At 32.0% G+C, this 12,332-nt stretch overlaps 1 protein-coding gene across 1 annotated transcript in view; it reads right to left on the bottom strand.

Moving 5' to 3' along the window:
• LOC143227925 (hemicentin-1-like) overlaps positions 1-12,332 on the bottom strand; it is a 108,999-nt gene that overhangs the window by 80,248 nt on the left and 16,419 nt on the right. The window lies entirely within an intron of this gene.

Here is a 12,332-nt window from a genome sequence, read left to right as displayed (position 1 = left end):
TCAGTACATTTAACTCTATATGAAGAGACGTACTAGTATATTTAACTCTGTATGATAAAGTTGTGCAGTATCAGTACATTTAACTCTATATGAAGAGACGTACTAGTATATTTAACTCTGTATGACAAAGTTGTGTGGTATCAGTACATTTAACTCTATATGAAGAGGCGTACTAGTATATTTAACTCTGTAGGATAAAGTTGTGTGGTATCAGTACATTTAACTCTGTATGAAGTGACGTACTAGCATATTTAACTCTGTACGATAAAGTTTTGTGGTATCAGTACATTTAACTCTGTATGAAGTGACGTACTAGTATATTTAACTCTGTATGATAAAGTTGTGTGGTATCAGTACATTTAACTCTATATGAAGAGGCGTACTAGTATATTTAACTCTGTATGATAAAGTTGTGCGGTATCAGTACATTTAACTCTGAATGATGTGAGGTACTAGTATATTTAACTCTGTATGATAAAGTTGTGCGGTATCAGTACATTTAACTCTGTATGAAGTGGCGTACTAGTATATTTAACTCTGTATGATAAAGTTGTGCGGTATCAGTACATTTAACTCTGTATGAAATGACGTACTAGTATATTTAACTCTGTATGATAAAGTTGTGTGGTATCAGTACATTTAACTCTGTATGAAGTGACGTACTAGCATATTTAACTCTGTATGATAAAGTTGTGCGGTATCAGTACATTTAACTCTGTATGAAGTGACGTACTAGCATATTTAACTCTGTATGATAAAGTTGTGCGGTATCAGTACATTTAACTCTATATGAAGAGGCGTACTAGTATATTTAACTCTGTATGATAAAGTTGTGTGGTATCAGTACATTTAACTCTATATGAAGAGACGTACTAGTATATTTAACTCTGTATGATAAAGTTGTGTGGTATCAGTACATTTAACTCTGTACGATAAAGTTGTGCGGTATCAGTACATTTAACTCTGTATGAAGTGACGTACTAGTATATTTAACTCTGTATGATAAAGTTGTGCGGTATCAGTACATTTAACTCTGTATGAAGTGACGTACTAGTATATTTAACTCTGTATGATAAAGTTGTGCGGTATCAGTACATTTAACTCTATATGAAGAGACGTACTAGTATATTTAACTCTGTATGATAAAGTTGTGCAGTATCAGTACATTTAACTCTATATGAAGAGACGTACTAGTATATTTAACTCTGTATGACAAAGTTGTGTGGTATCAGTACATTTAACTCTATATGAAGAGACGTACTAGTATATTTAACTCTGTAGGATAAAGTTGTGTGGTATCAGTACATTTAACTCTGTATGAAGTGACGTACTAGCATATTTAACTCTGTGCGATAAAGTTTTGTGGTATCAGTACATTTAACTCTGTATGAAGTGACGTACTAGTATATTTAACTCTGTATGATAAAGTTGTGTGGTATCAGTACATTTAACTCTATATGAAGAGGCGTACTAGTATATTTAACTCTGTATGATAAAGTTGTGTGGTATCAGTACATTTAACTCTGTATGAAGTGGCGTACTAGCATATTTAACTCTGTAATGATAAAGTTGTGCGGTATCAGTACATTTAACTCTGTATGATAAAGTTGTGTGGTATCAGTACATTTAACTCTGTATGAAGTGACGTACTAGCATATTTAACTCTGTATGATAAAGTTGTGTGGTATCAGTACATTTAACTCTGTATGAAGTGACGTACTAGTATATTTAACTCTGTATGATAAAGTTGTGTGGTATCAGTACATTTAACTCTGTATGAAGTGACGTACTAGTATATTTAACTCTGTATGATAAAGTTGTGTGGTATCAGTACATTTAACTCTGTATGAAGTGACGTACTAGTATATTTAACTCTGTATGACAAAGTTGTGTGGTATCAGTACATTTAACTCTGAATGATGTGATCTACTATCATATTTAACTCTGTATGATAAAGTTGTGTGGTATCAGTACATTTAACTCTGTATGAAGTGACGTACTAGTATATTTAACTCTGTATGATAAAGTTGTGCGGTATCAGTACATTTAACTCTGTATGAAGTGACGTACTAGTATATTTAACTCTGTATGATAAAGTTGTGTGGTATCAGTACATTTAACTCTGTATGAAGTGACGTACTAGTATATTTAACTCTGTATGATAAAGTTGTGTGGTATCAGTACATTTAACTCTGTATGAAGTGATGTACTAGTATATTTAACTCTGTATGATAAAGTTGTGCGGTATCAGTACATTTAACTCTGTATGAAGTGACGTACTAGTATATTTAACTCTGTATGATAAAGTTGTGCGGTATCAGTACATTTAACTCTGTATGAAATGACGTAGTAGTATATTTAACTCTGTATGATAAAGTTGTGCGGTATCAGTACATTTAACTCTGTATGAAATGACGTACTAGTATATTTAACTCTGTATGATAAAGTTGTGTGGTATCAGTACATTTAACTCTGTATGAAGTGACGTACTAGCATATTTAACTCTGTATGATAAAGTTGTGCGGTATCAGTACATTTAACTCTGTATGAAGTGATCTACTATCATATTTAACTCTGTATGATAAAGTTGTGTGGTATCAGTACATTTAACTCTGTATGAAATGACGTACTAGTATATTTAACTCTGTATGATAAAGTTGTGTGGTATCAGTACATTTAACTCTATATGAAGAGACGTACTAGTATATTTAACTCTGTATGATAAAGTTGTGTGGTATCAGTACATTTAACTCTGTACGATAAAGTTGTGCGGTATCAGTACATTTAACTCTGTATGAAGTGACGTACTAGTATATTTAACTCTGTATGATAAAGTTGTGCGGTATCAGTACATTTAACTCTGTATGAAGTGACGTACTAGTATATTTAACTCTGTATGATAAAGTTGTGCGGTATCAGTACATTTAACTCTATATGAAGAGACGTACTAGTATATTTAACTCTGTATGATAAAGTTGTGCAGTATCAGTACATTTAACTCTATATGAAGAGACGTACTAGTATATTTAACTCTGTATGACAAAGTTGTGTGGTATCAGTACATTTAACTCTATATGAAGAGGCGTACTAGTATATTTAACTCTGTATGATAAAGTTGTGCGGTATCAGTACATTTAACTCTGTATGAAATGACGTACTAGTATATTTAACTCTGTATGATAAAGTTGTGCGGTATCAGTACATTTAACTCTGTATGAAGTGACGTACTAGCATATTTAACTCTGTATGATAAAGTTGTGTGGTATCAGTACATTTAACTCTGTATGAAGTGACGTACTAGCATATTTAACTCTGTACGATAAAGTTTTGTGGTATCAGTACATTTAACTCTGTATGAAGTGACGTACTAGTATATTTAACTCTGTATGATAAAGTTGTGTGGTATCAGTACATTTAACTCTATATGAAGAGACGTACTAGTATATTTAACTCTGTATGATAAAGTTGTGCGGTATCAGTACATTTAACTCTGAATGATGTGAGGTACTAGTATATTTAACTCTGTATGATAAAGTTGTGCGGTATCAGTACATTTAACTCTGTATGAAGTGACGTACTAGTATATTTAACTCTGTATGATAAAGTTGTGCGGTATCAGTACATTTAACTCTGTATGAAATGACGTACTAGTATATTTAACTCTGTATGATAAAGTTGTGCAGTATCAGTACATTTAACTCTATATGAAGAGACGTACTAGTATATTTAACTCTGTATGATAAAGTTGTGCAGTATCAGTACATTTAACTCTATATGAAGAGACGTACTAGTATATTTAACTCTGTATGACAAAGTTGTGTGGTATCAGTACATTTAACTCTATATGAAGAGACGTACTAGTATATTTAACTCTGTAGGATAAAGTTGTGTGGTATCAGTACATTTAACTCTGTATGAAGTGACGTACTAGCATATTTAACTCTGTACGATAAAGTTTTGTGGTATCAGTACATTTAACTCTGTATGAAGTGACGTACTAGTATATTTAACTCTGTATGATAAAGTTGTGTGGTATCAGTACATTTAACTCTATATGAAGAGACGTACTAGTATATTTAACTCTGTATGATAAAGTTGTGCGGTATCAGTACATTTAACTCTGAATGATGTGAGGTACTAGTATATTTAACTCTGTATGATAAAGTTGTGCGGTATCAGTACATTTAACTCTGTATGAAGTGACGTACTAGTATATTTAACTCTGTATGATAAAGTTGTGCGGTATCAGTACATTTAACTCTGTATGAAATGACGTACTAGTATATTTAACTCTGTATGATAAAGTTGTGTGGTATCAGTACATTTAACTCTGTATGAAGTGACGTACTAGCATATTTAACTCTGTATGATAAAGTTGTGCGGTATCAGTACATTTAACTCTGTATGAAGTGACGTACTAGCATATTTAACTCTGTATGATAAAGTTGTGCGGTATCAGTACATTTAACTCTATATGAAGAGACGTACTAGTATATTTAACTCTGTATGATAAAGTTGTGTGGTATCAGTACATTTAACTCTATATGAAGAGACGTACTAGTATATTTAACTCTGTATGATAAAGTTGTGTGGTATCAGTACATTTAACTCTGTACGATAAAGTTGTGCGGTATCAGTACATTTAACTCTGTATGAAGTGACGTACTAGTATATTTAACTCTGTATGATAAAGTTGTGCGGTATCAGTACATTTAACTCTGTATGAAGTGACGTACTAGTATATTTAACTCTGTATGATAAAGTTGTGCGGTATCAGTACATTTAACTCTATATGAAGAGACGTACTAGTATATTTAACTCTGTATGATAAAGTTGTGCAGTATCAGTACATTTAACTCTATATGAAGAGACGTACTAGTATATTTAACTCTGTATGACAAAGTTGTGTGGTATCAGTACATTTAACTCTATATGAAGAGACGTACTAGTATATTTAACTCTGTAGGATAAAGTTGTGTGGTATCAGTACATTTAACTCTGTATGAAGTGACGTACTAGCATATTTAACTCTGTACGATAAAGTTTTGTGGTATCAGTACATTTAACTCTGTATGAAGTGACGTACTAGTATATTTAACTCTGTATGATAAAGTTGTGTGGTATCAGTACATTTAACTCTATATGAAGAGACGTACTAGTATATTTAACTCTGTATGATAAAGTTGTGTGGTATCAGTACATTTAACTCTGTATGAAGTGACGTACTAGCATATTTAACTCTGTACGATAAAGTTGTGCGGTATCAGTACATTTAACTCTGTATGATAAAGTTGTGTGGTATCAGTACATTTAACTCTGTATGAAGTGACGTACTAGCATATTTAACTCTGTATGATAAAGTTGTGTGGTATCAGTACATTTAACTCTGTATGAAGTGACGTACTAGTATATTTAACTCTGTATGATAAAGTTGTGTGGTATCAGTACATTTAACTCTGTATGAAGTGACGTACTAGTATATTTAACTCTGTATGATAAAGTTGTGTGGTATCAGTACATTTAACTCTGTATGAAGTGACGTACTAGTATATTTAACTCTGTATGACAAAGTTGTGTGGTATCAGTACATTTAACTCTGAATGATGTGATCTACTATCATATTTAACTCTGTATGATAAAGTTGTGTGGTATCAGTACATTTAACTCTGTATGAAGTGACGTACTAGTATATTTAACTCTGTATGATAAAGTTGTGCGGTATCAGTACATTTAACTCTGTATGAAGTGACGTACTAGTATATTTAACTCTGTATGATAAAGTTGTGTGGTATCAGTACATTTAACTCTGTATGAAGTGACGTACTAGTATATTTAACTCTGTATGATAAAGTTGTGTGGTATCAGTACATTTAACTCTGTATGAAGTGATGTACTAGTATATTTATCTCTGTATGATAAAGTTGTGCGGTATCAGTACATTTAACTCTGTATGAAGTGACGTACTAGTATATTTAACTCTGTATGATAAAGTTGTGCGGTATCAGTACATTTAACTCTGTATGAAATGACGTAGTAGTATATTTAACTCTGTATGATAAAGTTGTGCGGTATCAGTACATTTAACTCTGTATGAAATGACGTACTAGTATATTTAACTCTGTATGATAAAGTTGTGTGGTATCAGTACATTTAACTCTGTATGAAGTGACGTACTAGCATATTTAACTCTGTATGATAAAGTTGTGCGGTATCAGTACATTTAACTCTGTATGAAGTGATCTACTATCATATTTAACTCTGTATGATAAAGTTGTGTGGTATCAGTACATTTAACTCTGTATGAAATGACGTACTAGTATATTTAACTCTGTATGATAAAGTTGTGTGGTATCAGTACATTTAACTCTATATGAAGAGACGTACTAGTATATTTAACTCTGTATGATAAAGTTGTGTGGTATCAGTACATTTAACTCTGTACGATAAAGTTGTGCGGTATCAGTACATTTAACTCTGTATGAAGTGACGTACTAGTATATTTAACTCTGTATGATAAAGTTGTGCGGTATCAGTACATTTAACTCTGTATGAAGTGACGTACTAGTATATTTAACTCTGTATGATAAAGTTGTGCGGTATCAGTACATTTAACTCTATATGAAGAGACGTACTAGTATATTTAACTCTGTATGATAAAGTTGTGCAGTATCAGTACATTTAACTCTATATGAAGAGACGTACTAGTATATTTAACTCTGTATGACAAAGTTGTGTGGTATCAGTACATTTAACTCTATATGAAGAGACGTACTAGTATATTTAACTCTGTATGATAAAGTTGTGCGGTATCAGTACATTTAACTCTGTATGAAATGACGTACTAGTATATTTAACTCTGTATGATAAAGTTGTGCGGTATCAGTACATTTAACTCTGTATGAAGTGACGTACTAGCATATTTAACTCTGTACGATAAAGTTGTGTGGTATCAGTACATTTAACTCTGTATGAAGTGACGTACTAGCATATTTAACTCTGTACGATAAAGTTTTGTGGTATCAGTACATTTAACTCTGTATGAAGTGACGTACTAGTATATTTAACTCTGTATGATAAAGTTGTGTGGTATCAGTACATTTAACTCTATATGAAGAGACGTACTAGTATATTTAACTCTGTATGATAAAGTTGTGCGGTATCAGTACATTTAACTCTGAATGATGTGAGGTACTAGTATATTTAACTCTGTATGATAAAGTTGTGCGGTATCAGTACATTTAACTCTGTATGAAGTGACGTACTAGTATATTTAACTCTGTATGATAAAGTTGTGCGGTATCAGTACATTTAACTCTGTATGAAATGACGTACTAGTATATTTAACTCTGTATGATAAAGTTGTGTGGTATCAGTACATTTAACTCTGTATGAAGTGACGTACTAGCATATTTAACTCTGTATGATAAAGTTGTGCGGTATCAGTACATTTAACTCTGTATGAAGTGACGTACTAGCATATTTAACTCTGTATGATAAAGTTGTGCGGTATCAGTACATTTAACTCTATATGAAGAGACGTACTAGTATATTTAACTCTGTATGATAAAGTTGTGTGGTATCAGTACATTTAACTCTATATGAAGAGACGTACTAGTATATTTAACTCTGTATGATAAAGTTGTGTGGTATCAGTACATTTAACTCTGTACGATAAAGTTGTGCGGTATCAGTACATTTAACTCTGTATGAAGTGACGTACTAGTATATTTAACTCTGTATGATAAAGTTGTGCGGTATCAGTACATTTAACTCTGTATGAAGTGACGTACTAGTATATTTAACTCTGTATGATAAAGTTGTGCGGTATCAGTACATTTAACTCTATATGAAGAGACGATACTAGTATATTTAACTCTGTATGATAAAGTTGTGCAGTATCAGTACATTTAACTCTATATGAAGAGACGCATACTAGTATATTTAACTCTGTATGACAAAGTTGTGTGGTATCAGTACATTTAACTCTATATGAAGAGACGTACTAGTATATTTAACTCTGTAGGATAAAGTTGTGTGGTATCAGTACATTTAACTCTGTATGAAGTGACGTACTAGCATATTTAACTCTGTACGATAAAGTTTTGTGGTATCAGTACATTTAACTCTGTATGAAGTGACGTACTAGTATATTTAACTCTGTATGATAAAGTTGTGTGGTATCAGTACATTTAACTCTATATGAAGAGACGTACTAGTATATTTAACTCTGTATGATAAAGTTGTGTGGTATCAGTACATTTAACTCTGTATGAAGTGACGTACTAGCATATTTAACTCTGTACGATAAAGTTGTGCGGTATCAGTACATTTAACTCTGTATGATAAAGTTGTGTGGTATCAGTACATTTAACTCTGTATGAAGTGACGTACTAGCATATTTAACTCTGTACGATAAAGTTGTGTGGTATCAGTACATTTAACTCTGTATGAAGTGACGTACTAGTATATTTAACTCTGTATGATAAAGTTGTGTGGTATCAGTACATTTAACTCTGTATGAAGTGACGTACTAGTATATTTAACTCTGTATGATAAAGTTGTGTGGTATCAGTACATTTAACTCTGTATGAAGTGACGTACTAGTATATTTAACTCTGTATGACAAAGTTGTGTGGTATCAGTACATTTAACTCTGAATGATGTGATCTACTATCATATTTAACTCTGTATGATAAAGTTGTGTGGTATCAGTACATTTAACTCTGTATGAAGTGACGTACTAGTATATTTAACTCTGTATGATAAAGTTGTGCGGTATCAGTACATTTAACTCTGTATGAAGTGACGTACTAGTATATTTAACTCTGTATGATAAAGTTGTGTGGTATCAGTACATTTAACTCTGTATGAAGTGACGTACTAGTATATTTAACTCTGTATGATAAAGTTGTGTGGTATCAGTACATTTAACTCTGTATGAAGTGATGTACTAGTATATTTATCTCTGTATGATAAAGTTGTGCGGTATCAGTACATTTAACTCTGTATGAAGTGACGTACTAGTATATTTAACTCTGTATGATAAAGTTGTGCGGTATCAGTACATTTAACTCTGTATGAAATGACGTAGTAGTATATTTAACTCTGTATGATAAAGTTGTGCGGTATCAGTACATTTAACTCTGTATGAAATGACGTACTAGTATATTTAACTCTGTATGATAAAGTTGTGTGGTATCAGTACATTTAACTCTGTATGAAGTGACGTACCAGCATATTTAACTCTGTATGATAAAGTTGTGCGGTATCAGTACATTTAACTCTGTATGAAGTGATCTACTATCATATTTAACTCTGTATGATAAAGTTGTGTGGTATCAGTACATTTAACTCTGTATGAAATGACGTACTAGTATATTTAACTCTGTATGATAAAGTTGTGTGGTATCAGTACATTTAACTCTATATGAAGAGACGTACTAGTATATTTAACTCTGTATGATAAAGTTGTGTGGTATCAGTACATTTAACTCTGTATGATAAAGTTGTGCGGTATCAGTACATTTAACTCTGTATGAAGTGACGTACTAGTATATTTAACTCTGTATGATAAAGTTGTGCGGTATCAGTACATTTAACTCTGTATGAAGTGACGTACTAGTATATTTAACTCTGTATGATAAAGTTGTGCGGTATCAGTACATTTAACTCTATATGAAGAGACGTATAGTATATTTAACTCTGTATGATAAAGTTGTGCAGTATCAGTACATTTAACTCTATATGAAGAGACGTACTAGTATATTTAACTCTGTATGACAAAGTTGTGTGGTATCAGTACATTTAACTCTATATGAAGAGACGTACTAGTATATTTAACTCTGTATGATAAAGTTGTGCGGTATCAGTACATTTAACTCTGTATGAAATGACGTACTAGTATATTTAACTCTGTATGATAAAGTTGTGCGGTATCAGTACATTTAACTCTGTATGAAGTGACGTACTAGCATATTTAACTCTGTACGATAAAGTTGTGTGGTATCAGTACATTTAACTCTGTATGAAGTGACGTACTAGCATATTTAACTCTGTACGATAAAGTTTTGTGGTATCAGTACATTTAACTCTGTATGAAGTGACGTACTAGTATATTTAACTCTGTATGATAAAGTTGTGTGGTATCAGTACATTTAACTCTATATGAAGAGACGTACTAGTATATTTAACTCTGTATGATAAAGTTGTGGGTATCAGTACATTTAACTCTGAATGATGTGAGGTACTAGTATATTTAACTCTGTATGATAAAGTTGTGCGGTATCAGTACATTTAACTCTGTATGAAGTGACGTACTAGTATATTTAACTCTGTATGATAAAGTTGTGCGGTATCAGTACATTTAACTCTGTATGAAATGACGTACTAGTATATTTAACTCTGTATGATAAAGTTGTGTGGTATCAGTACATTTAACTCTGTATGAAGTGACGTACTAGTATATTTAACTCTGTATGATAAAGTTGTGTGGTATCAGTACATTTAACTCTGTATGAAGTGACGTACTAGCATATTTAACTCTGTATGATAAAGTTGTGCGGTATCAGTACATTTAACTCTGTATGAAGTGACGTACTAGCATATTTAACTCTGTATGATAAAGTTGTGTGGTATCAGTACATTTAACTCTATATGAAGAGACGTACTAGTATATTTAACTCTGTATGATAAAGTTGTGTGGTATCAGTACATTTAACTCTATATGAAGAGACGTACTAGTATATTTAACTCTGTATGATAAAGTTGTGTGGTATCAGTACATTTAACTCTGTACGATAAAGTTGTGCGGTATCAGTACATTTAACTCTGTATGAAGTGACGTACTAGTATATTTAACTCTGTATGATAAAGTTGTGCGGTATCAGTACATTTAACTCTGTATGAAGTGACGTACTAGTATATTTAACTCTGTATGATAAAGTTGTGCGGTATCAGTACATTTAACTCTATATGAAGAGACGTACTAGTATATTTAACTCTGTATGATAAAGTTGTGCAGTATCAGTACATTTAACTCTATATGAAGAGACGCATCTAGTATATTTAACTCTGTATGACAAAGTTGTGTGGTATCAGTACATTTAACTCTATATGAAGAGACGTACTAGTATATTTAACTCTGTAGGATAAAGTTGTGTGGTATCAGTACATTTAACTCTGTATGAAGTGACGTACTAGCATATTTAACTCTGTACGATAAAGTTTTGTGGTATCAGTACATTTAACTCTGTATGAAGTGACGTACTAGTATATTTAACTCTGTATGATAAAGTTGTGTGGTATCAGTACATTTAACTCTATATGAAGAGACGTACTAGTATATTTAACTCTGTATGATAAAGTTGTGTGGTATCAGTACATTTAACTCTGTATGAAGTGACGTACTAGCATATTTAACTCTGTACGATAAAGTTGTGCGGTATCAGTACATTTAACTCTGTATGATAAAGTTGTGTGGTATCAGTACATTTAACTCTGTATGAAGTGACGTACTAGCATATTTAACTCTGTACGATAAAGTTGTGTGGTATCAGTACATTTAACTCTGTATGAAGTGACGTACTAGTATATTTAACTCTGTATGATAAAGTTGTGTGGTATCAGTACATTTAACTCTGTATGAAGTGACGTACTAGTATATTTAACTCTGTATGATAAAGTTGTGTGGTATCAGTACATTTAACTCTGTATGAAGTGACGTACTAGTATATTTAACTCTGTATGACAAAGTTGTGTGGTATCAGTACATTTAACTCTGAATGATGTGATCTACTATCATATTTAACTCTGTATGATAAAGTTGTGTGGTATCAGTACATTTAACTCTGTATGAAGTGACGTACTAGTATATTTAACTCTGTATGATAAAGTTGTGCGGTATCAGTACATTTAACTCTGTATGAAGTGACGTACTAGTATATTTAACTCTGTATGATAAAGTTGTGTGGTATCAGTACATTTAACTCTGTATGAAGTGACGTACTAGTATATTTAACTCTGTATGATAAAGTTGTGTGGTATCAGTACATTTAACTCTGTATGAAGTGATGTACTAGTATATTTAACTCTGTATGATAAAGTTGTGCGGTATCAGTACATTTAACTCTGTATGAAGTGACGTACTAGTATATTTAACTCTGTATGATAAAGTTGTGCGGTATCAGTACATTTAACTCTGTATGAAGTGACGTACTAGTATATTTAACTCTGTATGATAAAGTTGTGCGGTATCAGTACATTTAACTCTGTATGATGTGAGGTACTAGTATATTTAACTCTGTATGATGTGAGGTACCACCATGGTTAACTTT

Source organism: Tachypleus tridentatus, chromosome 10 (assembly GCF_004210375.1).
Source record: "Tachypleus tridentatus isolate NWPU-2018 chromosome 10, ASM421037v1, whole genome shotgun sequence".
Taxonomy (NCBI): Eukaryota; Metazoa; Arthropoda; class Merostomata; order Xiphosura; family Limulidae; genus Tachypleus; species Tachypleus tridentatus.
Note: the sequence above shows the minus strand (reverse complement) of the source record. Positions and strands in the feature narration are given on the sequence as shown.